Raw genomic sequence first — 27,574 nt, forward strand, 5'->3', positions numbered from 1 at the left:
CAACCACTGATCTTTTTACTGCCTCCATAGATTTTTTCTTTTCCAGAATATCATGTAATTGAAATCATACATTATGTAGTGTTTTCATTGGCTTCTTTCACTTAGTAATATTCATTTAAATTTCCTCCATATCTTTTCATGGTTTGATAGCTCATTTCTTTTTAGTGCAACATAATATTTAATTGTCTGGTTGTACCACAGTTTATGTACCCATTCACCTACTGAAAGACATCTTGGTTACTTCCAAGTTTTGATAGTTATAAATCAAGCTGCTATAAACATCCTTGTGCAGGCTTTTATGTGGACATTCAACTCCTTATGGTAAATACCAAGGAATGCAATTGCTGGATCATATGGTAAGAATATGTTTAATTAGGTCAGAAACAGCCAAACTGTTTTCCAAAGTAATTGTACCATTTTTCATTCTTAGCACAATGATTGAGAGTTCATGTTGCCCCACATCCTTGCCAGGTTTTTCTGTTGTCAGTGTTCTGGATTTTAGCCATGGTGAGATGTATGTAGCGGTATAGACTTGTTGTTATAGTTTGCATCTCCCTGATGACATGTGATGTGGAGCATCTTTTCATATGCTTATTTGCCTTCTGTATGTCTCTGGTGAGGTGTCTAGTAAACTCTTTGGTGTACTTGTTTTTTTTTGCGGTACGCGGGCCTCTCACTGTTGTGGTCTCTCCTGTCGCAGAACACAGGCTCTGGACGCGCAGGCCCAGCGGCCATGGCCCACGGGCCCCGCAGCTCCGCGGCATGTGGGATCCTCCTGGACCAGGGCACGAACCCGTGTCCCCTGCATTGGCAGGCGGACTCTCAACCACTGCGCCAACAGGGAAGCCCCCGGTGCACTTTTTAATTGGGTTGTTTGTTTGCTTATTATTGAATTTTAAGTATTTTTTGGATTACCGTCATTTACGGATGTATCTTTTGCCAGTCTTTTCTCCCAGTCTATGGCTTGTTTTTTCATTTTCTTGACAGTGTTCTGTAATTGATTTTCACTTGATTTTAATGAAGCCCAGCATATCCATTCTTTCCTTCATGGATTGTGTTTTGGTGTCATTTCTAAAAAGCCACTGCCATACCCAAGGTCTTCTAGCTTTTCTCCTATGTTATCTTCTAGAAGTTTTATAATTCTGCATTTTACATTTAGGTCTGTAGTCAATTTTGAGTTATTTTATGCAGGATATAATATCTGTATCTAGACTCATTTCTTTGCATGTGGATGTCCAGTTGTTTTGAAACTTGTTGAAGAAACTATCTTTGCTCTATTATATACCCTTTGCTTCTTTGTCAAAGATCAGTTGATTATATTTATGGGGGTCTATTTTGGGGCTCTCTATTCTGTTCCATTGATCTATTTGTCTATTTTTTGCCTTCCTCCTGTCCTTTTCTGGATCTGTACTTTGGTGTCTGACATTAATTTGGGGAAATTCTCAGTCATTGTTGTTTCAAATATTTCTTCTGTTCCTTTTTCTCTTTCTTCTCTTGGTATTCCCATTAAACATATGTTATACCTTTTGTATTTGTCCCACAGTTTGGGGATGTTCTGGGAATTTTTTTTCAGTTTTTTTTTTTTTTTTTTTGAGCTTTGGGGATTTCTATTGAGATATCCTCAGACTCAGATTCTTTCCTTAGTTGTATCCCATGTAATAATAAGCCCAATAAAGACATTCTTGATTACTGTTAACAGTATTTTTGATTTGTAATATTTTTTTGCAAGTATTTTATTTTATTTAAATTTTATTTATTTTTGGCTGCATTGGGTCTTCGTTGCTGCGTGTGGACTTTCTCTAGTTGCAGTGAGCAGGGGCTACTCTTGATTGTGGTGTGTGGGCTTCTCATCGTGGTGGCTTCTCTTGTGGAGCACGGGCTCTAGGTGCCTGGGCTCAGTTGTGGTGGCTCGCAGGCTCTAGAGCACAGGCTCAGTAGTTGTGGTGCACGGGCTTAGTTGCTCCTCAGCATGTGGGATCTTCCCAGGCCAGGGATCGAAACTGTGTCCCTTGCATTGGCAGGCGGATTCTTAACCACTGAGCCAAAGGGGAAGTCCCATGTAGTATTTCTTTTTGTTTTGGTTTTTTCCTTAAGATTTCAACTCTTTACTTACATTTACTTCCATCTATTCTTTCATGCTATCTACTTTTTTTCCATTAATGCCATTAGCATCTTAATCATAGTTGATTTATATTCCAACTTCCTTGCCATACCTGTGCCTGGTTCTGATGCTTACTCTGCCTATTCAAGCTCTATCCTTTGCTTTTTTGCATATAATATATATTTTTGTAGCCAGGCCTGATATACTGGGTAAGAAAAACAATCAGCTGTAAATAGACCTTCAGTAATACGATGAGGTGGGGCTGGGGGAAGAGAAGCCTCCTATTGTCCTATGATTATGTTTCAGTCTTTCAGTGGCTTCTGCCCTGCTGTGTGAACTTCACAAGTGTTTCTCATTTTGTTCTCCCTGCTCAGGTGGGTCAGGTTGGCAATCTGGGCTGTAGTTTGTTATTTTCCCTCCTTCTAGTGGAAGCCTCGGCAGCTGGGATTGGGTGTTTCCCTTCCTCCCACTCATTTAGGCTCTGATAAAAGCCCCGCGGGTTAAGCTCCCGTTAGTTTTTCCAGAGGGCAGGCCGTGTTAAGAAGAACAAAATGCTCTGGTGTATTTCAGAGTGGTTCATTTTCCCTTCCTCCTGCTTGAAGCACAAGGGGGTTTTTCTCAGTCACTGTGAGAACCTGGTAGAACCCCAGGAGACTGAAAAACTCAAAAGCCTGGAGGCCCTCGTCGCCCATCTCAGATGACTGGACTTCCCTGGAGTTTTTTATCACGCAGACTTGTCTACACTGAGCCACAAGCAGCTTGTCGTTTCAAACGCCCATTTTCCTACCTTGGCACTGCTTCCTGCAGATGTTTCAGGTCCCTGGGTGTCTGCTCTGGTAAGTTATTCTTCTCTGTATTTGCCTGTCTCTCCAATTTTGGGGGGAAGCGTTATACCCGGAAATCTCATTCCTCTTACAGTTCTAAGAAGAGCTGATGATTTTTCAGTTTGTTTAGCATTTACTTCTTAGTACAGAGTGGTGACTTCTAAGCTGCTTTGATACTGGACCACAATCTGGAAATCTCTCCTCTTTGTTTTTTTAATAAACAATCCAAGGTAGAGTGATCTCCTTAACTGTATATAGAGGTATATTTTATTCATTTTGAAATCCTCATGGTAACGGTTCTACTTTTTATTAATTCTACAGTTTACAAATATATTCAATTAATTTCCTATTGATAGACATTGGGTTGCCTCTCGGTTTTGCTAGTACAAACAGCGCCACAACGAATAGTCTGTGCCTGTGACATTTTATGGTTTTATCACTGTATCTTTAGGGTAGATGTCTTGAAGTAGGAGTTCTGGATCAAAGGGTCAATATGTATTTAATTTTGCTAATATTGCCAAACTCCTCTGCGTAGAGACTGTATTACTTTGCAACCCCGCCAGCACTCTGAGAATGAGGCCTAGTCACAGCTTTATGCAATTGTGTGTTTTGTCAAATGTAGGCATTTATGCTAATCTGACAGGTGATAATGGCCTCAGGGTGTTTTGATTTACATTTCTCTAATTGTAACGAGGTTAACTATTTTATCATAAATGTAATGGGCATTTGAATTTATTTTGAACGTATGTACTTGTGTGATGAATTTATCTCCTGCTCATTTGGGTTAGAGTATTGATTTACTTTTTTTCTTTGTTATTTTTTGGAGCAAAGAAAATTCCGTTCTGTATTAGGAATATTAACGCTTTCAGTGATAAAAGTTGCAAATAGACAAAACTTTTAAACAGTGATTTTATTTAAATAATAGCGTGAAGTGTGCTATTTACAGTCTACCTCTATATTTCTGAACTTTCCACGTTTTGAAAATAGGCAAAATCAAGAATTGTGGAATAAATGATATGCTTATTTTCCTTTATTAATAGACATTTTTCTTCTAACTCTAATTCTTCACTTCACAGACTTTGTTTCCTACACAGAAAGAAATTTAGACTCTAATTTTCTTTAAATTTGTCTATTAAAATTTTGACTAACCAAGAATTCATAACTAGAGTCATATATTTCTGAGTGTAGGGAAATGCTTTCTCATTTTAAAAAATCCAGCCTCCTTGCTTGACACTCTAGTAATTGTGACCCAGAGAGATGACTTTGATCCCCTAGAGCCCCAAACTGAGTAGCAGTTCATGGATCCCTGAATTCCTTGTGCCGGGGAGTGTGGTCTCAGCTGTATCAGCAGTAGTAGTGATGTGCCAGGTGGTAGGAAGACTGCAGGGCATGAAGAGAAAACTCTACATTTTCTTCTCTTGTTTTGCTTAAAATCTAGTGGAAAAGTAGGGCATTCAGATATATAAAATCACATCCCTGGGCTCCACCACAGATTCTGCTTGAGTTGATCTTAAAAGTAGGAGGAATGTGGTGATAGATGCTCTAAGATGTGATAACAGTTAAGTTCAGTATCAGGGGTCCTACCCCATCTTCCCACAATATAAGTTTCAGTGCTTTCAAAGAAGTAAATATTGCTGATTTATCATTTTATTTTAACCACTACTAATCATACTGAGCATTAGGCAAAATCACTCTAATTTCATTAGACTTTTTGTCTGTAATTTTCAGATTAATTTTGTAAGTATTCCTCAGAAGATAAGAATGGAGGTGATGATTTGTACCCTGAGAGAGAAATTTACAGAGAGAAGTTAAGAAATGTTTCCATTAGAAATAGATAATACACTGGATTTTATATGTGACTTCAATTATGTTATGTTCTAGAGATAGAAAAGTTTTTTTTAACCTGGGAATATTTATGGACATATAATGCAAACTATGACACAAACTTATTCTCCTTGAAGTTATTCATTTAGGGTACTCACAGAGGAGAGAATATCTGATGCGACAAGCTTGTTGTGTTTGTTACTGCATTTTAATGAGTTTTTGACATAAACCCTACCAAAAAAAGATAACTGTAGTAAATGACAAGTAATAAAAGACTGTACTTTGATGCAAATAAATTTGTTATTTTTGTTAGGCGGTGAATCTAAGCTGCTTAAGGCATTCAAATACTGTTTTCCGTTTCTAACAAGTCTTTTTTTCATTTTAATAAGAAGTATTTCCTGACATTCTGGAAAGGTGTTTCTTGAAAGAAATAGGAACTGAGCATTGTTCTTAATAAGCGTAATTAAAAAATAAAATATGTAAGCCGACATTTTAAAATATGATACTCATTTAATTTCCATGTTTTCCAGATACTTACCATGATACCATAATTTTCCCCATTGTTAGGTGTAGAATTTGGTGAAAAGGCAGGATGACAGATTTAACCGTATGTTTTAACCTGGGAAACATGTTGTGGATTTTAATAAAACTGAATTTCAATTAAATTGAAGTTTCCCATACTCTGTGATAGAGAATAATTTTAAAAATCTTTAATATGTAGTTCAAGTTCCTCTTCTGTCTCTTTGTCTTTCCTCTCTCCTTCCCATTTTCCTTTCTTCAAGAGATTTTCATCTCTATTTATATTCTAACTGCTTCCAAATATATGCCTGGAGCTCAGACCTCTCCCCTGTGTTCTAAGCATCTATACTTAACTTCCTGCCAGGCAATACTAAATGAATGTGGCCAAGAAATTTCAAACACAACATATACAACATTAAACATATACATTTTCTTTTCAAACGTCCCCTCCTACTCCCTTTCTATCTGTTGTTCACCAATCAACTAGTATAAAACTGTGACTCTCCTTCCCTCTAACTTATACTAAATAATTGATTAGTTTTCTTCCTCCAATTTATTTCTTAAATAGCATTATTATCCCTTTGATAAAGGACTACATTCAAGTATTTATTCATAACTACATAACATGTTCTAATGTGTCTTTAAACCCATCCCCATTTCTGTTACTGAAGTTTTTTTTTTTTTAATTACAAGACCTATCACCTTATTCTCCTGTACATAGATCTTGTGACTGTCCACTGTGTACAAAATAAAGGACAACCTCTTCTTCATAACACTCAAGAACATTCATGTTTTGCTCCCGTTCAATCTGAATCTTAGTCTCCCTCATATTACCTTATAAACTAGCATTGCCAGGGTATGGCTGGTGCAGGCATGAGCATGGCCTTTCACATTCTGCTGCTCCTATTAAAATCTGCTCATCATCAGTTACTGACTCTTCCTCCCTTTCGGCACCACTGTATTGATAAAGCCTCTGTGAAGTTATCTAAGATACCACCTCCATTCTCCAGGTGAAACTAACACCTGTTTAAAGTGGTGCTTCAAGCATAAAACAATTTACATACGTAAAACAAGGATCACACTTTACCCTACTCATCTGTAAATAAGCTCACCCTCTAAACTGTGGGCATTTTGTGCGCAGGATCATTTTGGTATCCCTAGCATAGCGCTCACCTTCTAGTAGCTACTTATGATCTATTACTTCATAAAGAGAGGCTGATTGAAAGCCAAGACACTCATTCCGTTTTTGTCTCTTATCACATGACCGTGTTCAAGTCTCAGTTTCTTCAAGCTTCAGTGTTTGTGGCTGTCAAGTAAGGAGGTTTGATTAGATTTTAATGTTCTTTCAACTAGCTGATTTTTCTGAGTTGTTTCTTTGATCTTTGGTAATATTTGTTGTTTATTCTATATAGACAGATTTCTAAAATTGTAATTACTAAAGAATAGATGCATCAGCCTAGGTGAATATTAACACACCTGCTTCATTTGGAAGCATTTGCTTTTGTTTATTAAGAAGACACAGTTTAAAGAATAGTACATGATTTTTCGTTAGAACTGAAGTTAGAAAAGATCTTAAAACTGCTTGTTACTGAAATCTGGGACAGATCACTGGCAATATTTCATATATTCTATGTATGAAACATAGTCTTTCAAGGAGCTCAGATTGTTTTCTAAATATGATTTTATTAATCTTTCAATCCAGCTATGGAATTGCAACAGATGGGTCAGCTCTTTTATAGTATTTATGCTCTGCGAATTGTAAAGAAATTGAGGTAAAGCAATATCATATTTTTGATAAGGTTCTTTCAGCATAGAGTTACCCAGCATGAGGTAGCACACAGGGAGAGTCTGTCCTCAATAACATCAAGTCTGTTCATCAAACACAATGAGCTGTGTTCACAGATGTTCTTCCTTCCCTCTCCTCATCCTTCTTCTTCTTTTCACAAATATGTTTTCAAGTGATGCGTAGAATAATTTTCAGAGACTTATTTGAAGGTAACTATATTCCTCTCTATTGGTATTATATAGTACCTGCTTGTCTTTAAAGATAAATTTTTATTTCATTTTATATTAGTTTAGTTAGGCTACAGTGGTTCCAAGAATTTCACTAGGTAAATTGTGGCCAGAAATTGCAATATATTGAAGTTATTAAATAATTTTTTATATTTTGACATTTGCTTATGTATGTTACTCATACTTATGCATGTTACTCATTCCCATATTCAAGAAAAGTTTTATTTTTGAGAATATTCTTTCTTATTTTGTTAATTTATTGTGTTCTAAATATTAATCCTAGTGATGATGTTGAGATAAATGAAATGTCTGTTTTCAGTGACTAAAGATGACTTATAGGAAATTTTTGGATAGAACTGTCCCCGTTGATTTCAGTGAATGTTTTTTACAGTAAGTAAAATAGTTTTAATAAGAAGTGTTAAGGATTCATGTGTGTGTGTGCGTGTGTGCACGCACACTTCTTTTTTTGATACTTGTGTATTTAGGAATGATAAATGAAGAAATCTATGTTTTGAGGTATACGTTTTTACATGATCTATTACAAATGTATGTGGCAGGAACAGAGATCATGTTCAGTCTTTGACTTTCTTTTGAAAAGAAAGGAAATTCTAAGAAAGAAGGTGAAGCATAAAAAGCTATTATCTCTGCACATTCTTATAATATTTTTGAGAGAAAAAAATATTGAGGAAACAAAACATACACAAAGAAAACCCTGAAAAATTACCAAGAGGAATTGAAAATGAGAGATTGCTCTCTCCCTAGAGAATTAAAAGTTCACTTTCTTCATGATGGAGAATTCCTCCCCTCAAAAAAGAATGAATAAATAAAATGAAATGGTACGTTAATTAAAATATTGAGAACACTAAGTAAATCAGTATTCCTGTGGATAATCATGATGTTAGAGGCATGAAATATGGAAGAAAAAGATTCAAAATCTATTGAGGTTCCTTTCTAAGCCTGAAATAAGACATAACAGGTATACCCTAAGGAAAAGTACTAACATTGTCACGGTGCAAATAAACCATATGTTTACAAACATATTTTAAGTAGGAGGGAACATCTTGAGAGCAGTGCAGTCTAACCAAGGCCCAAGTTTTTCTAAGTCTTGATTCTTTATGAGAATTCAGGGAAGAGACTTAGAAATGCTTAGAACAATGTTATGGAACAGACTGACTATATATTATTTATTCTTTCCTCAATTTTATATTTGAAATCTTTCAAAAATGGAGGAAAAAGGAAAGGCTAGTACACTAAAAAGCTGTATCCCTTCCCATCTAGGTTTAAGAAGTATTAACATTTTTCTACATTTACTTTTCATCTCTCTCACGTTCTCTCTGTAAATATGTAGAGAACCATTTTTAAAATAATTTGCAGACATTATGAAACTTTCACTCTAAATGCTTCGGCATGCATTTACTACAAATATTATATTCTCTGACAAAATTGGAACACTTTCTTCTCATCTGTATCTGTATAAGTAAAAACTAGTGGTAAAGTGACAGTAATTTAACAATATTATCTAATAGTCAATCAATTTTCAAATTTCTCAGATAACCCCCAATGACTTTTATTGTCATCATCCCTAGCAAGGATTCACATTGCATTTGGTTGCTGCAAATTACAAATCTAAGAGCATTCCTATGCTTTAACAATTTTTTGAATAACATTGATGTTTCTGAAGAGTGTGGTTCAGTTTTCTTATAACAAATGTTGAATGTATCTGCTTGTTTCTTCATTTTTCTCATTGAACTTGTTCTGTTATCCCCTGTATTTCCTCTCAACTGGAAGTTGAGTCTACAGGCTTGATTAGATTCAGATTATATCTTGGGCGAGAACAATTTACAAATGACGTTGCATCATATCTGCAGGCCCAGTAAGAACTCCTTCACGCTGACCTGTTTCCTATAACATAACCCAGTTAGGCTTTACATAGTTCCTTTCTTCTAGCAACTACCAGAGGGCCCGATTTGATCTGCCCCAGATCTAGAACTTCTCAAGTGGGAGGAATGTGAAAATTTGTGAGCAAGAGGGCATATTTTGATAAACTGAAGTACTACTCAGTAAATATCCATTCATCTCTCTCTCTCTCTCCCTCCCTCTTCCCCTTCCCCTCCCTCTCCCCTTCTTTTACCTTGGGGCAGAGGATACTTCCCTTGCTCTGTTACTTTGGGGCTAGCCCTATGATTTGCTGTGGTCAATAGAATGTGAGTCGATATGAAAGCAGAAGCTTTAACTCTACTTAGTTGTTTTGTCTGTCATGATCTGTTGATTCACCATGAGAATATGCCTTGGATAGGTTCTAGGTAAAGGAGAATGAGGCATCCACAGAGCAGAACTAAACTCAATCCACAGCCTGGATATAAACAACTTAAAAAAGAACAGCCACAGCCAATGCTGCGGTAAAAAATAATAACAATATTCTCATTTCAGTTGCTAAATTTTGCATTCTTTTCTTATGCAGTATTGTTGTGATAATAGCCGACTGATGCGTAGGTCAGAGTATATGCATAAGTAATCCTGCTACATATTGCCAAATTTCCATCCCAATAAGAAAATACCACTTTTACTACCAAAAGCAATGTAAAAGAGTTAGTGTTTTTACCCAGACTTGTCAACAAAATGTATCATCAAACTTTTGAATTTTACTCAAGCTGTAATGTGCATTTTTTATTGTAGTAAAAGTGAGCATATTTGATGTGTTTAAGGGCATTTCACATACACCCTTCTTCTGAGACTATCTATTCATATCCTTATTTTTAACAAGTTGCTGTTTTTTACTTCTTGATTTTCAATATTTCTTTATATTTAAGGATGTTAATGCTTTGTCTGCTATGTAAGCTGCAAATATTTTTTCAGTTTGATTTCCTATATGGTATATTTTGTCAAGAAATATTGTACGTAGTTTGAGAAATTATATTTCTAAGTTAGCTAGAAAGACCTTACTCCCATGTTTTAAAGAAATTTAGTCATATGCATTTCTGGTTCTTGTATGGTTAACTTGTAACACAATGCATGTGTGCACACACACGTGCACACACACACACAAACACACTTAATCACAACGAATGAGAAAATAAGCCTCTATAAACAAGAGTCAGTAGACCTAACAAAGAACTAAATTAGTCCTAAAATATATCAGATACCAGAATATTCAGATGAAAAATGCAAAACCAGTATTTTAATTATGTCTAAGTAAACAAAAGAGACATATTAGATGAACAAGGCATGACAGGCAAGTCAATATTTTAAAAGATTCAAACAGTACTTAAAGCAAGATCAAATGTTTGACATTAAAATTTCAGTGAGTGGATAAAACATCAGTTTAAACCCATCTGGGAAAGAATGATTGCTGTGGCTAGTAGATGTCAAGAAATTACTTAAAGTGAATCACAGAGAAACGTGAGATTGAAAATGTGGCAGAATGTCTAAGAGTCTAAAGAGCATGAAGTAAAGCATCTAATAATTGAGCAAATAAAAGTTGAAAAAGAAAGAAAAATGAGGATTAACATGAAGGAAGCTCAAGAATAGTATGGTTCAGAACATTCTAGAATTTATAAAATCATGAATTCTCAGGTTGAGAATAAAATAAATCTGAAAAAGGATCATATGAAGTTACACATACCTAGATACTTCACAGTGAAACTAGATAACCAAAAACAAAAAGAAGGTCCAAGTGCCTAGGGAGAAATCTAGATTTACTACGGAGAACTGACAATTATAGACAGACAGCAGATTTTTCAATGGAAGCAAATGAAGCTGCAAAGAAATGAAATGTTTTCTACACAGTGTATTGACGGAATAAGTATGAAATAATATTCTAAAATACTGTATACAACAAAACGTATAGTTTTACATTTAGAGACTTACTAATTAAAATTCCAAAATAAAAGTACTTTGAGAAGAAGAAAAAAAAAGATTTCAAAAAGAAATGTGAAGTAAAATATGACAAGATAAGGAAAAAGAAAATGGTGGATAAACCTAAAAAGTGACTATATAAAATAACAATGACAATATCTAATTGAAATATAAGGAAATAATAATACATAGGTGAACACATTTCAAAAACTGAGTATCATTCAAATCAGTGTTTCTGAAAAAAAAGTAAGTAGATTAGAAACATAAAGTTAGAGATGGTAATATCAACAAGACATAAATACATGGAAGAACATTTTTAGAGTGTAGCTTAATTACCTAAGTTTCAAAGATTAAAATAGCCTTATAGAATTACTAAAACTGAATGTAAATAATATGAAAATATGAACATTTATTATTAATTATTATGTTATATATGTTCCTTAGTTTATGATGCATTTTTAAATTTTTAAAGTACAGTTCAGGTGTTGTATAAAAGATGTGTGAGAAAATAAAAGTGTGTATCTACATGTGCCTATACCTGTGTACATGCATTTAGTTTTGGAATTTTTACTTTTCATGTTATGAAAAATGTTTTACTTTATTGTATGAAGTTTAAACACTTTACTTAGACAACCCACTTTCTGCTTTCTATGTATTTACCCAGCTATAGCTTAATTTAGATTTTGAGATATAGAAAAACATTAAAACTGTGAGGAGATACATGCCTAGAATGTGAACAGCTCTGATATTTTTCTGCTAGTTCATATTTGGAAATTCTTCAGCAATGTTCAAATAATATTCATTACTGTAGACTCTCAAAATAGAATTTTGCTAATTAACATATTTCTTTTATATATCCAAGTATTAAAATTTTTAAGAGCAAAGTGAGTAGTATTAAAAAAGCCAAACTTCTCATTGTCTGCATTTCTTCATAGAATTTAGATTTTAGAAAGAATATTTGCAATTATACATATCAACTTCTTTTAGAAGAGTGAATAAAAACCCATATTTAAAGAAAAAGTACTAATAAAGTTAGAAATGGCTAACACAACCTTAGCCCTAATATGTTCCAAATATTTTGAAGATTCTTACATATATTAATTGATTTAATCCTTAAAATACTATTATTTCTGTTTGCAAGTGAGAAAAGGACATCTTAGTGAATTAAAATAATGAGGAACACGTAGAATGTGGTAGTGTTAGAAGTGAAGCAGGTGATTTAACAACATAGCCTGTGCTTCTTATACCATTACACAAAGAGTCAAAAATTACACATTGCCCTACCCTGAAACTGGACAGAGGAGAAAAATGATGGAGAAAATGAATGGGACAAAGAGAAGGTGTATTTGAATATAGTACAACTTGACCTATTTTTAAAATTCAGTGACACAGTTCAGGCCCTTACAGTAGAACAGAATCATAGAACAATGCAACGAAGATGTCCTTAAGTCTGAAGAACCAAAAATGAAAGTGTTGTGCTTAGAAGGAGAGCTAATGAGGAAAGGAGGATGGAGATACAGGCGCGTGATTCTGAGGAAAAAGAGCAGCTGACGTAAGCCATATTCGAATACACCTTGTTACCTTAAAGTAAGTTTGAGTGAGTGGGATTGATAGGGAAGATACAGAGCTTCTGTGAGTGGCAGCAATGCAAAATTAGCAAGAAACCAATAACACTGTAAGGTATGCAAACTAATATATTGATGGAGAACAGAGAGATAAGTTAGACATTAGTTGGTATAAACATATGTTGGGGTGCTTAGAGCCATTGGATTCATTATAATAGCACATTTTTCAGAGCTCAGGAGACCAAAGCAGGCAAGAAACAGGAGCAAGTAGATTAACCAGGGTTTAAGGATTGGAAAGACTGATGCAGAAAAGAGAAGATGCAAGGCTTTAATCATTTAAAAGTCCATCCTCAAAGAGATCTAGGTAATAAACTGTGTAGGGCCAGAAATTGTAAAATCGTTTTCCTCTTATTTACTGCCAGAGAGTATTTGATGACGGGACAGCTTCAAATTATCAACATCTGCACATGACATCATTTTATGTGAATGATAGAAAACACCTGGTGATTAAAAGCCCAACCAAAGCAATGAATCTAAGGAATACATATATAATTGGACCACTTTCACGCAATTTCGAAAATGCGAATTCTATCTGTGTATTGTTTTTACCCTGACCAATAAATATATTTAGGAGTTTTAGGATTCAGCATGGTTCAAGAAAAAGTGTAGTTGTGGTCTAAATGGAATATAGACCAGAGTGGACCAGACACTTTGGAGCATGGAGACTTAGCTGGCAGCATCAGTCTGCCTCATCTACTCAAGTTCCTTCTGCTTATCTTCCACCACAGATAACAGAGGCCCATGTGTTACGTTGGAAGGGATTGGACTTGTTATAAGTTATTAAGTTATATATAAGTTATAATAAGAAAGTTATTTTTATTTTGGAGTAAAGACATCTTTGTTTTTGCTGACTCAGCTTTGTGTGAGACAAGATTTGTATTCTGTAATGTCAAAGGCAACCACGTGGTCTTTAAAAATCTCCCAATGTTCTTTTCACAAATTCTATCTTAATTATGCACACACCCAGTTTTTTATCATCTTTGTTGGAGTTAGAATATAGATAATTGGTATTGGAAAGCATAAGAGAGAATACAATTAAAAGAGGAAAACATTTTGGCCTAGTTAGAGTAGAGGTGATGTTTCTCATCATCCAGGTCAGGCTGGGTAGAGAAGCATGTGAATCTTGGAAAAAGCTGATGGAGGAAGAAATTGGAGGTGGTGTCAAGAAAAATGAAGCCACAATGAATGGGAAGGAATCATGTTATCATCTCAGAGAAGTAGAAAATTTTAAATGCGTGGGATTTTGACTGAAGTTAAGTTTTCAGTATGAGACCATGGCATCAGAGTATATTCCAGTAGAAATGCCCTTAACTTCTAGTCCCTTAACAATGTTTTAGAAAATTGTCTCTAAACAAATGACCATCTAAACTTTTATTAACACATCAATGGATGGGAACAACTGATAGGAAAGGTTATCTCACAGGTATTTAATCCTAATTTTAAGGACCTGATTCCTTCTTATATTAAGCGATATTTCTTTTCCTATAACTTGCATTCATGGAATCCAATTTTATCTTCTGGGACAACCTAGACAATTTTCTACATTGCTCTTTTCCTCATATTAAAAAGATTTAAGTATTTTTAGGGCTTTTTTGTTTCCTTCAAGTCTTCTGTTTTCAAGATAAGTATTTTCCGTTTCTTCAGCTAATTTTTAATTGTATCATTTCAAGCAGTCTCACCTATTTTCTTCTAGATCTTTTGTATTTGCCAACAGCTCCTAACAGGTATGGCCTACAAGCCTAAGTGAACTATCTAAAATACAATTCCAAGTCCAAAGGAGAGTGACTATTATTTCCTTTCTTATGTACATTATAATCTTTAAAGTGGTCTAAGCTCTATGTTTATCATTTCCCTAATATTTTGATTCTTCATTTCATATGCAGAGAACTAAATTCCCTACCTTCTGTTTCCCATACATCATGCTGTTAGTCAGGCTTTACCATCTTGCCCTTGACATTTACATTCATGTCCCCATTAAATGTCATCTTCTTTCAATCTATATTGGATTTTTATTTTTTGCTATCCTTCCCACATTCATGCTATTTAAAAATTAGTTACGTGCACAATCAATGTTAGCCTTGAAAGACTTAGATAAAAATGATTGAAATTATATGACTGCAGGACATGGTAAAGATAAAATCACTAGAATGTATATAATGACAAGAGGAAGAGGTAAATGGGGGGAAAAGATTGGGAAGAAAGAAGAATCGTATTGAACTACAATCCTGCTAGCAAACAGGGTGTTCTTCGGATATAATTAACTTTGCGGGGAGGGAGCTAAAACAAAGATATTTGCACCCACAGGACCCAACATGTTGGCAGTTCAATATGGACAGATTTCCAGGAGGGATGGAGAGAGGGAAGGAGGTGGGGGAACCTATATACCATATATTCATTTCGTTTAGGCTTACTTCTGGTGGGTGATTTTTCTTTTCCAAGCTAAAGCTTATTCTTTTTCTTACGGAGAAATATTATATATTTGAATCAAGGCAGTGCCTGGACTAAGTGGTATGATAAAACCCAAAACTGACATTAGATAATATAACAGAAATGAAGTATAAATCAAAAGAGCTCCTTTCCTAAATAATTGAATTCATAACCCATGTCTTTGAATTTCAGATTTTACTCATTCATTTTATAATGGCTTTCTAAATTGGCTTTCTCCAGCTGATACGCCGAAAACACTTGATAGCCCAAATTTTCCCATTATAGAACTACTTTGATAAACTAACGTTGAAGTCACTTGGATCATTACAGGCAAAAAGAAATGCAATGCTTGCAAATTTAGGTCAATATATAGAGATCTTCTTAAAGACGATTTTGTAGCTGGATGCAGACATTTTCAAGTCAAGGTGCTAAGTATTAAGAAGGATACAAATAATTAAAGTTTCAGAGCTTACCCTTAGTGTGTTCGAAATCTCATAAGGTAGAAAATAAATGTAATATTCATTTATTCTTTCATCATTTATTTAACAAATATTGACAAAATAAATTCCATGTGCCAGACACATCTAGGCATTTGGGATACATTAATTGAAACATTTTTGCCTTCATGAAGCTTGTATTGGAGCCATCAGAGAGACAATAAACAGTACAGGAATTAAATAAGTAAATTAAATGATATGCCAAAATGTGATATTGCTATATATAACATAAGAACATGAAAAGGAGTTATTTAGGCTTTAGAGGTGGGGGGAGGATGCTGTTTTATACTGAGTCCTCATTGAGAAGGAAAGATAAGAAAATATTTGAATCAAGTGATGGAGTTAGCCTTGGAAGAACAGTATTACAAACAGGAGAGCAGAGAAAAAAACCTATAGGGACATGCTTGGTGTGTTTAAGGAATTAGTGGGGAGCCACAGTGACTGGGGCAGAGTACCAGTGGGGATAGAATAGGAGATGAGGAAAGAAAGGGGTAGGTTGAGAGATTATAAATGATGTGGTAGGTAGCTTCTAACCTGGCCCAATGATTCCCCACCTCCTGGTGGTCATAACCTCTGTCATCCTCTACCCTTGAGTGTGGGATGAACATAGTTAATTTTTTCTAGCCAGTAGAATATGGCAAAAGTGATAGAGTATCACGTCCATGATTAGGTTACAAAAGATAGTGACTTTCATCTTGCTGGTACTCTCTTTCTTCCTGGAACTCTTCCTTGCTCTCTTCCTTACTCATTCTGATAAAAAGCCAGCTGCTTTGTTGTGAGATGCTCTGGGGTGAGGTCTACATGGTAAGGAATTGAAAGACACCTCTGACCAACAGCTCACAAGAACTGAAGTCCTTAAATTCTACTACCAATCTTGTGAGTGATTTAGAAAAGAGTACCTTCCCTGTTGAACCTTGAGGTGGTTGAAGTCTCTCAGAGTTGCCCCATAAATGTATGCTCAGTTCAATCTGAAGTTTGGATAAACAGTAAAATTTGTTGTGTGTGTAAGTATACAATATTTTGGACAGAAGTTAAGATTGTTGTTTATCTGAAATAAAAATTTAATTGGTCTTCCTATATATTATCTGCTAAAACCAGCAACCCTACTTGTGAATGACCCAGAGCCAGAGGAATGATCTAATCTTCTCCCTGATTCCTGACCCACCGAATAATAAATGTGTGTTTATTGCTGTTAGGTTTCAGGGCCATTTGTTATGCAGCGATAGCTAGCTAAAATAAGGTAGTTTTGATAAAAGTGAAAGGAGAAAAGTGCTAACCCAGGTTTGAATGAAGACCCAGGGGGTATTGAGGAAGAAAGTAGGGTTTGTACTATGTTTTAATTAATTGGTAAGAATGCTAAGGTGGATTAGGATATACATAGAAGTTTAAGCTTCTCTGTTCTTCTTTTATATTAGCCTAGAGGATATCACAACTCTTCTATTCACTAATTTACACATCCATAATAATCATAAATTGTCACTTTGAACATATTCCTGAAGCAGCTTCATTGTATTAACTTTGCAAAAAACTAAAATATTTTATGATATGTTCTTGCTGTATCTCCGTGCTATAACAATAGCAAATATATATGTATATAGCACTACCTATGTGACGGTTACTGTTCTAAATGCTTTCTGCATATTAGCTTAATTGCCATAAAACTAAATAATGTTATTATTTATATAGATGATGAAGTTGAGACGCAGATGGTAAAGTAATTGCCTAGGATTATAGAGATGGTAAGAGACAGACCAATACACACTCAGTGGACACCAAACGTTTTGATTTTAACGAACATAAACTCCTTTTTTTCTGTTGTCATCTGGCACAAACTCTAGATTCATCTTTAACTATTTAGATGACTAATATTTTATCATAAGAATATACATTTCATCTCTTAGAAGCTTCATTATTATCTTTTCCATGAAATCCATCCCTTGCAAATCCAAATTGTCACAGTCAGCTCGATGTTACACATGAGGCTTACTTTCATGTGATATGTTTATCCCCTCTGGCAGGTACTCAATCAACCTGGGTATAAATCCTGGTTCTGTTCCAAGTGAACTTCAAAATTAGCAATTAAAAAAATTCCTCTTAGTCTCAGTTTTTCTCAACTATGAAATGGGAATAATAATAAATATTAAGACATGGAGAAGATTTGAAAATATATTTTACATAAAGTGCCTATATAGCACCTGAGTTAAGAAATGCATACCAAACGCTAATTTCATGTCACCTCACATTTTTCATTGTGCCTAACCTCCAATCACTACCATCTAATCCCCTGAAATCTGGCCAGAATTCACAGCTAACACTGAAATATTCTCTTCGGACACATCTCGTTTCTGCCCAAAAGCAGAAGCATTTCCTTCGTCCTAATTCCCCTTGTTGTCTTTAGAGTTTTTGACACTTTTACTGCCCCTTTGATTTAAAAATTTATTGCTCCCTGACTTGTTGCATCATCTTACTAGAATCTTACCATTCTCTTTGACCCTTTCTTTTTGTGTGATTTTGCTACTAATAAGGAGATGACTCTGTCAGTCGCCAAGTGTTACTAAGCCTGTCCCATGTGATCTGTAGATTGGGCTTCTCAACATCTACATCCTTACACATTTACTCAATTTCTTCTAATCGTATTAGTTTATTCCTGAAGTTCTTATGGTTAGTCACCTAATTCTTCCTTATGCCAGGTATTGATTTGTGGCCTCTCAGCTCCCAGTCTACCCGTATTTACCTTGCTTTATGACTTATGAATATTTCTTTTTGGTCAGCTGATGTTAAGTTTGTCAGTAAAGGATGCTGGAGAGATACTGGGGAGGAAGTGGATTCTCCTCCGGGTTCTGGTGCACTTTTCTCTCTCTTGCTCTGGCTGCCAGCACTGTACACACCAAGACAGTGTTTGCCCTTCAGCAGGTTTGCTTGCCCATCCTGTCACATGGTGTCCTGCCCACCAGCCTCAGCCTCCCAGCAGTCTGGCAGGAAGCTTCCTGCTCATCAGGATTTATCTGCTAGCTGTGGGCCGGCTCTACCAGGGGACAATGTTGGCACCATGTTCACCATTTAGTTGGTTTCTTACTTCTCAGCCTTGTCCCCACAGTGGGACTTAATGTCCTTGCAACTCAGGAACTTTGTCAAGCATCAGTGGGTTATGGCCACACCCTCTCCAAGAAGGCTTGAATCTCAGCCTTGGGGAGGAAGCCTCTTCTCTAGTTGGTTTCTTCCTTGCCTAGTTCTCTCAGCCCTAGGCTATTCTATAAAATTCGATTTTATTTTCCCTTGGTAGGTTTTCCCCTGTTTGTAATTAATACTTTTTTTAAAGTCTTTATTGAATTTGTTACAATATTGCTTCTGTTTTATGTTTTGGTTTTTTGGTCGCAAGACATGTGGGATCTTAGCTCCCCGACCAGGGATCGAACCTGCACCCCCTGCATTGGAAGGCGAAGTCTTAACCACCGGACCGCCAGGAAAGTCCCTATTAATATGTTTTTAATATTACTTTTTAAGTATTCAAACTACCGGTATGGTTTATGTGTCCTAACTGAATTCTAACTGTTACAGGATAGGTATGTGAAAGGTCCTAGGAGGTAAATCCTGAAAGATGGTATTGTGGAATTAGTTTAATCATGTTTGTGGTCCTAGCATAGTGCTGGGCTCCTTGCCAATGGGAAGTGAGATGCTAATAAACCATATGAATGCATCTGACTAAGTGTGTTAGGCCAGGTAATTCTCCAAAACGGCTGTACACATTTACACTTTGACCAACAGTGTATTTGAGCTCCCGTTACTTTATATCCCTGAGAATACTTGCCATGTGTATCTTCTTGGCTTTAGCCATATTGGCAACTGTGTAGTGCTATCCATTTATGGTTTTAATTATTTTTTATTAAGATTAATGAGGTTGAGAACCTTTTCATATGCTTACTGTCCATGTGAATATCCTTTTAACCATTTCCTGTTTGGATATCTTGCCCATTTTTTCCACTGGCTCAGCTACTTTTTACTTATTGATTTATAGGAGTTCTTGATACATTCCATAAAACATAACTTTTATTAGTTGCATGTATTGCAAATACTTTTTTTCAGTCTATGGAGATACCGTTTAGAATAATAAGAACATGTAAATGCTAAAGAATAAATCTTAAAGTAAATTTACAAGACACCACTGTAAAACTGTAAGTTGAAGAAATAATATGATCTACACAAGATGTGCTATGTTTATGGAGAGTAAACCTATAAAATGTAGAGATAAGGATTCTACCAGTCCTATCTATAAAATCAAAAAATCCTCAATCAAAATCTAAGCTAGTCTGATTGGAAATTGGAAAAACTGATTGCAAAATTCATACGGAAACATGACAAGCTTGAAGATTTACTCTACCAGATATCAAGAACTGCTCTAAAGCATCATTAATTTATAGTGTGAATATGGCACACGTATACATATATTTGTATTTATATATATAAAGCGATGAAAAACAACAGTTTAGTAACAGAACCAGCACTCTTTTCCTCAGAGTTGTGTGTATGGTGCCTAGCGATGATTGATTTGCAAGTCTTTGGCCTCTATTTATATCAAAATATTTGCTCTCCAGGTTTCTTCCAAATCCTATACTGTATTGGCATCTTATATTACTTCCTCTTTAATTTTCCCTGAATAGGATTCACGAGGAAAGTTTTGAATACTTCTTTGCATATATCTCTGGCACACAGCCAGGGATTTCCCTTTGAAGTCTACCGTATAATGTTTATTTCCACAGAAATTTTCATATGTTTTATTTCTTAAATTATTTCAAGATAGTATTTAGCATGTCCATTTCCAAATTACATTATATTTCCTCTACTCTCCTGTGAGTAAATTAATTCCTTTTTAGAAGTTACTGTGATACTTTATCAGAGATTAAATTTAGCATCTCTCTTCAAATTTAGAGACTTAATTGGGGTGGTTGGGTGGGAGGGGAAGGCCGTTTCATCTGATCAGCATTGTTCCCAATGAAAAACATCGTGTTGTGACAGACTTGTGTGTTTTCAATGAAGAACATTTAATTTCCAAGGGCTAGTTTTATAGAGAATATTATTGCCCATTCATAGAAAACAGCAAGAGCTAGTGATAACGACATGCTTACCTTTGAAGATACTGTTCTGCTTTTGAGCTTCCTTGAAAAGATCATGCCAGTTTGGGGTGGCATTCCCAATAGGAAAAATTGAAAACTCTATTACAACCATCACTAACATACATGTCAAGTTTGAACTCGCTTTCTTCCCTGCTAATTCAGGTAATTACTCTTAAAAATAGTTTCACATTTTTTCCCCCTGCAATTAAAGGCAAGGTACTGCTCAAACGATCAGTACAGTACAAATGATTAGCTATTTTTTCCTCAGTCTTTCACCTCTTCCTTGTTGATATTAATTTAAAATAGTTGCATTTTGAAAAAAAAAATAGAAAATTTATCTTTCAAAGGATGAGTAGAGGAGACTATAGACATCTAAAGGAAGGATGAGCTATTCTGAATTGCTTCATAAAAGAGAAAATTTTATGAATGTTATTGAAAAATGTACTTAATAGAGTCTTTGTTTACAAATAAAAGATGAAAATTTATGGAAATATTTTATATTTATATTAAGACAGCTGTGAGAAGGGAGAGGGTAGGTGACATCCTCCAGCTGTTAACTTAGGTTTTGTCTCAGCTGTACAAACAGAGATCTCGTTTTGCTTAGGACACTCCCAGTACCTAAGCAAGGCAGGGGTCGTTGAGGATGTGCTTTTCAGGGTGGATGGTGGCCACTGTCTGAGCAAAGCCATTGTGAAAGGTCCTAGACATTTGCACCCCCTGTGGGACTCCCTTATTGGGTAGGATTTACTCTGAAGCTCACCTTTGGTTTGAGAGAGACTCTAATGACAGGTCTTCATCATGGTCTGATCCGTCCCCTGCCCAATCCTGCTTCTCCCCGTGATGGTTCACAAGTGTTCCTCCCTGATAAACCTTTTCCACACCTATCTCCATCTCGGAATCTGCTTCCCAGAGAACTGGACTTATGCCAGGGAAGTTTTTAAATATAATATAGAGTCTTGTTAGAAATCAGAGACAAAAGGAGGCAGAGACAAAGCAGAGACATAAAGTTAAACCAAATAGTGCCGGACTTTTTATCTACTAAAGTAAATTGGCTTAAAACTTCACAGTTAAAGCGATTTATTATGGATTACTTTAAGCATCTTTGGAATGCTTTCTGTAAGAGTAGTAGAAAAGAGAAGAAAATTCTTCAGAGTAAAAACATGTACATGCTGACTGAACAATTTGGTATCAAATAATGACTGCTATGATGGTGAGACCATTGTTAAAAATTACTTTCATGTTGTTAATTGCTTTTTTTTCCCCCTAAGTAAATGCTCTTTTGGAGAAAAGTAAGTTGATATCTTAATATCAGTGGAAAAGTAGACAAGTTCGTTAGTATGTTTCAGGAATGATGACTATTATTAGCAGGGAAGAATACTTGTCAAATACTCTGATTTTTAAAATTAAAAAAAAAAACCTAAAAAATTTTTGCTTATAGTTTTGCTCTACTTTTGCTCAGTAACAACTATTACTTTGGAACTACATTTTAACTATACAAGCATATTTGAATTTAATGATCTTTATTTAGTCAAAAGAGACCAAATTCAGAAGTTAAATTGATACCTACCTCTATAGTATTATAATTGAACTATATACATGATGTTAGTTAATGTAATTGTGGATTGCCCTGTTTAATATGGACCAGAATTTGGCCTTTAGATATAGCATTTTCAGAGATGTTCAAATACATGTAATAATATTTGAGATGCACATATATCCTTATCAAAACATTGCTAACATAAAGCTCTTCCTTTCTTTTGTTTTGAGGGAGTTGAAGAGAGTCCCTGTTTAGATGCTGGGGTTATGCCCTACAAACACTACCACTGTTCTACTTTCCTGTATTCTGAATTCCATAACATCAGTACAGAGAGTCATACCAGGAAGGGATAGAAACTTGATGCTTTAAATAAGGTTTCAAAAAGTTTGGGCTGTTGGAGAGATTGTTTCTTCTCACAGCTAGCCATATTTATCTTCTCTTCTCTTGGCATGTAAGATTTACAACTCTGTCTCAAGTTTTTAAGTTCCTTAATGATAACCATAGTTTCCTGTTTCAAGAGGCTTCCTCCTAGGTCACTGGGTAGCATTTATCTACCTGTCTCCTAGCTATTCTTAGGCGTTATTATTTATATGACTTGTTTTAGCATTTGATTATATTCAACTTAGCACTTCCTTGTATTTCTATATTCTTAGATTATCCCCTACTTTTGAAAGTACCTAATATGTCACTTTTCCCCCACATACTATCGCTTTCAGGGATGAACTGTGTCAAGTATTTGTTTGGCATCCATTTTTTCCCCACAGTATTCCAACTTCTATTAGGGATGAACCATGTCATCTATTTAAACAGCCATGAGAATATTTAAAGTTTAATAAATCTTTTATTGAATGGAACTGACAGTAAGTCTCCTGTGGATAATACTGTGCTTAGTGTTATCTTCAGTTAATGTGGCTCAAGGAATGGAGTGACCCGTTCACGGATAGTGAATTTCAGAGGTACACGTTTTCCACGAATAAAATTCAGTATCTATGAGAATCACTGGTTGAGGGATCTGAAGACTAAATAATCGAGGAAAACATATTTATTTTCTCTTCTAGTATTTTCTCTTATGGTATGGGATTTAGTTGTAGCCACATGTGAGAAAATATTACAATGTGTAGTTATCTTTAACTCAGATATGATTCGCTTCTTTGTTCTTGGTCTCTCTTCCTTCACCTCTCTAAATTCCACTGGTGATGTAAACAGAATGTCCCGCACTGCCACCTTGGCTTCTTTTCTGTCAGACTGAAGAAGCAAGGCTTATTTGTGTGGCCTTAAGTGAAATAAAGATGGGCCTAATTTATATGGTTGCATCCTACCTTTGCAGAATCTACTTAATGGGTCTTAAAAACTTTTTTTTTTTTTTTTTTTGCGGTACGCGGGCCTCTCACTGCTGTGGCCTCTCCCGTTGCGGAGCGCAGGCTCAGCGGCCATGGCTCACGGGCCCAGCCGCTCCGCGGCATGTGGGATCTTCGCGGACCGGGGCACGAACCCGCGTCCCCTGCATCGGCAGGCGGACTCCCAACCACTGCGCCACCAGGGAAGCCCCTCTTAAAAACTTTTGAGATTGTTTCAAGAGTTAATAGACACAGGGGAATTTAAGACTAGAGGTACTTTTCCAAAGTCACTCAATGATATATTTATAATATATGATTCAAATGAAAAATATATAATTATATACATACTTATATATAATGGAGAGTGTTGTTTAGCATTCTCTTCAACATTATGTTTTGTATATTTTATTTGTGTGTAGGAGATGTATAATATAGATATAACTTAATAAAAAAACAATTTTCATTCCATACATGCTTTTACTCTGTGTATATTCATACATTCATTAAACAAATATTAAGTTCTTAATATATTTCAGTTATTGTTCCAAACTCTTGGAATAAGGAGGTAAAGAAGAAATTAAATCTCTGTTTCCAAGGACTTCAATTGCTGAGTTCTTGAGAATCTAAATTGTTTCAGACTCTTGCATATATGATGAGCAGTTTTTATGTTATAATTCCAGGTGAAATTTAGCTGTCTGAGCAAACTTGTTAGACTGCTAAAACCTTGTCAGTCTTATGTGTGAATTATTTATCATCATGTAGACATGTTTAATAGTTTAAAATCCACCTGCTAATAATTGCTGTCTTTACCTCATGCCTAGTATCTGTGGGTAACGCAGGTAAGAACTTTTGTACATAGTCAAGAATACTGTAGCATTCCATAAGAGCATCTACACCATATAAAAATCCCAAGATGTTCAAGGAAACATATAATAGATTCCATAGTCACAGACACATAGACACAAGTGCGTATGTACACCTGTGTGTGTATGTGCTGTATGTGTCCCACAAGCTGATTGTATAGGTGCAGAAATTAGAGAGTAAGTAACTATCACTGTTTTGGGGGACCACCCATCTCCACACAAGAATGCTGGCCTAAAGCAGAGCATTTCAAGAGAGCTGTAATTCCATTCCTTCAGGGCAGATATATGACAGATGCAATGAAAAAAAATGGATTCAATACAAATACTTCAAGAAGGTTGTCAGCTTTTTTTACTTTTTGCTGAGACGCCTCGGGGGGGAAAAGGAGACATTACCAATTAAGATAGGGTTGTGGGAATCAACACAAAGGAAACAGAGAGGATCCTGCTACTGCAGTATCACTCTCATCTAAACAACTGCATTAGCAAGAAAATAGAGTGCTCAATTAATAGCCTGGCAGTGCATTTTTTGGGAGATAATTTTTGCATTTAGATTTTTAAGTAGCTAAAGTGTTCAGTTCCATTCCCTAAAAATAAAACAAAAATAATAGACTAATTGAACTATCAAAAAGAAGTGTTTAAGGAATTTGAGGCCAGATGATAATCCATTATGGAAAGAAATTTAACGTTCTCTAGCTCTGTTGAAAAAGTTGATAAAAGATCAACTAGCAATGAAATATACCAGTCAATATTCTAGTTTATTTTACATTGTCTTAGGATCCATTGATATTCTGCTGCTTCTTTTTAACATACATAGTATTCAGAGTCCACCTATATTTAGATGTGTCTAATTAATTCAATATTTTTCATGAGAAAACCTTGTTAGTAATTTGAAAACTGCAAACTAGTTTAGGTTTTGAATGCCAGCCTGAGAAGAATGGTCAGTATAAAATTTCTCGATGATAACAAAGCCACAGGAATGTGTTTTGAGCTCTCGAGCATGATGAAATGGAAAGAGTTTAGGAATTTCAGAGCTCAAAGATACCTGTGCTACATTGATTGGTCATGCGATGCTGTACAATGCTATTTCAATATTTAAAAAAATGGAAATAGTCATACCTACTTTGGAATATTTTCTTTTTAAGGACTTCTAATTAAAGTATAACATTTATGCAAAAGTAGACCTATCATTAGTATACAGCTGGAAGCATTTCACAAATCGACTCTTAAAACCCGTACCCAATTCAAGAAACAGAGGATTCACACCTGAGAATCCCTTCTTATGCTCCCCTCCAGTCTCTACTGCCTCCCAAGTTTAGCTACTATTAATTTTTTCCACTTTAAAAAATTGAGGTGAAATTTGTGTTACATAAAATTAACCATTGCAAAATATATCATTCAGTGGCAACTAGTACATTCACAATATTGTGCAACCATCACTTTTCTCAAATGCCAAGACATTATCATCTCCCCGATGATAATGTGTATGGGAAACCCCATACACATTAAGTAATGACTTCTCATTCTCCCTTCCCTTGAGCTCCTGGCAACCACCAAACGCCTTTCTGTCCCTATAGATTTACCTCTTCTGGATGTTTCATATAAATGTAATTATACAATACATGGACTTTCGTGTATGTCTTCTCTCACTTAGCATGAAGGTTTTGAGGTCCAACCATGTTGCAGTATGTGTCAGTACTTCGTTCCTTTTTACAGCTAAATAATATTCCATTGTATGTATATGTGTGTGTGTGTGTATCTTACAACTCAACACAAAAAACTCAATTAAAAATAGCCAAAAACTTGAACAGACATTTCTCCAAAGAAGATATACAAAGGACAAACAAGAATATTAGGTCATATTAGTCATTAGGGAAATGGAAATCAAAACCACAAGGTAGTATTTTATACCCACTAGGATGGTTATAATAAAAAATATGGAAAATAACAAGTGTTGGTGAGGAGGCAGGGAAATTCAAACCCTCATACGTTGTTTGTGAGAACCACAGACATGGAAAACATTTTGGTGGTTCTTCAAAAACTTAAACAGAGAATTGCCATATGACCCAGCAAATCCACTTCTGGGTATAAACCCCAAAGAACTGATAACATGTATTCAAACAAATACTTGTTCAGTAATGTTCATTGCTGATATGAATAAGTATCTTGACACAGGGAGATTAGACTGGGCCCTAAATGTAATCACAAGTGTCCTTGTAAGAGTTAGGCAGAGGTAGATTTGATGAAAGTAGATGTGACCACAGACACAGACAGTTGGTGCAATGTGGGGAAAGGGTCATGAACCAAGGAATTCAGGTGGCCTCCAGGAGTTAAAAAAAAAGGCAAGTAAACAGAGTGTCCCCTAGAATCTCCAGAAGGAAGTAGCTCTGTCAACACTTTGACTTCAGCTTAGTTAAACTAATTTTAGACTTCTGGCCTCCAGAATTGTAAGAGAATAAATTTGCATTGTCTGTACCTACCGAGTACCTAGGAATTCATTACAGGAGTCATAGGAAACTGATACAGGGTCAATTATTACTTTTTTTATTCCACATGGCTAGCCAAATGATCTGGATTATTTATTAACAATCCATATTTTATCCCCTGTACTACAGTATCATCTTGTCATAAATCAGGTGGCCATATATTTATAAATCCATTTCTAGATTCTCTTCAATTCCCTGGTAGGTTTGTTTGTCCCTGCATCAATACCACACCATTTGAGTTTCAGTAGGTAAATAATAAATCATGATTTATGGTAGAATAAATCCACCAGCTTTATTTTTCTATTTAGGTTTGTCTTGGTTATTTTTCATATTTTACATTTCCATAAAAACCTTTAAAATTAGGTTTGCATTTTAGATAAAGTATTTACTAGATTTTGGGGGGGGAATTTCTTTACATCTATAGATCAGTTGGGGAAGAACTAACACAACACTGAGCCTTTCAATCTATGAAGATTTTATATCTCTCAATGTATTTAGGGTTTATTTAATTCTTCCTTCTAAATTGTTTCTGTATTGAGGTTGGACACATCTTTCTTT

The sequence above is a fragment of the Lagenorhynchus albirostris genome, chromosome 8 (genome assembly GCF_949774975.1).
Source record: "Lagenorhynchus albirostris chromosome 8, mLagAlb1.1, whole genome shotgun sequence".
NCBI classification, from domain to species: Eukaryota; Metazoa; Chordata; class Mammalia; order Artiodactyla; family Delphinidae; genus Lagenorhynchus; species Lagenorhynchus albirostris.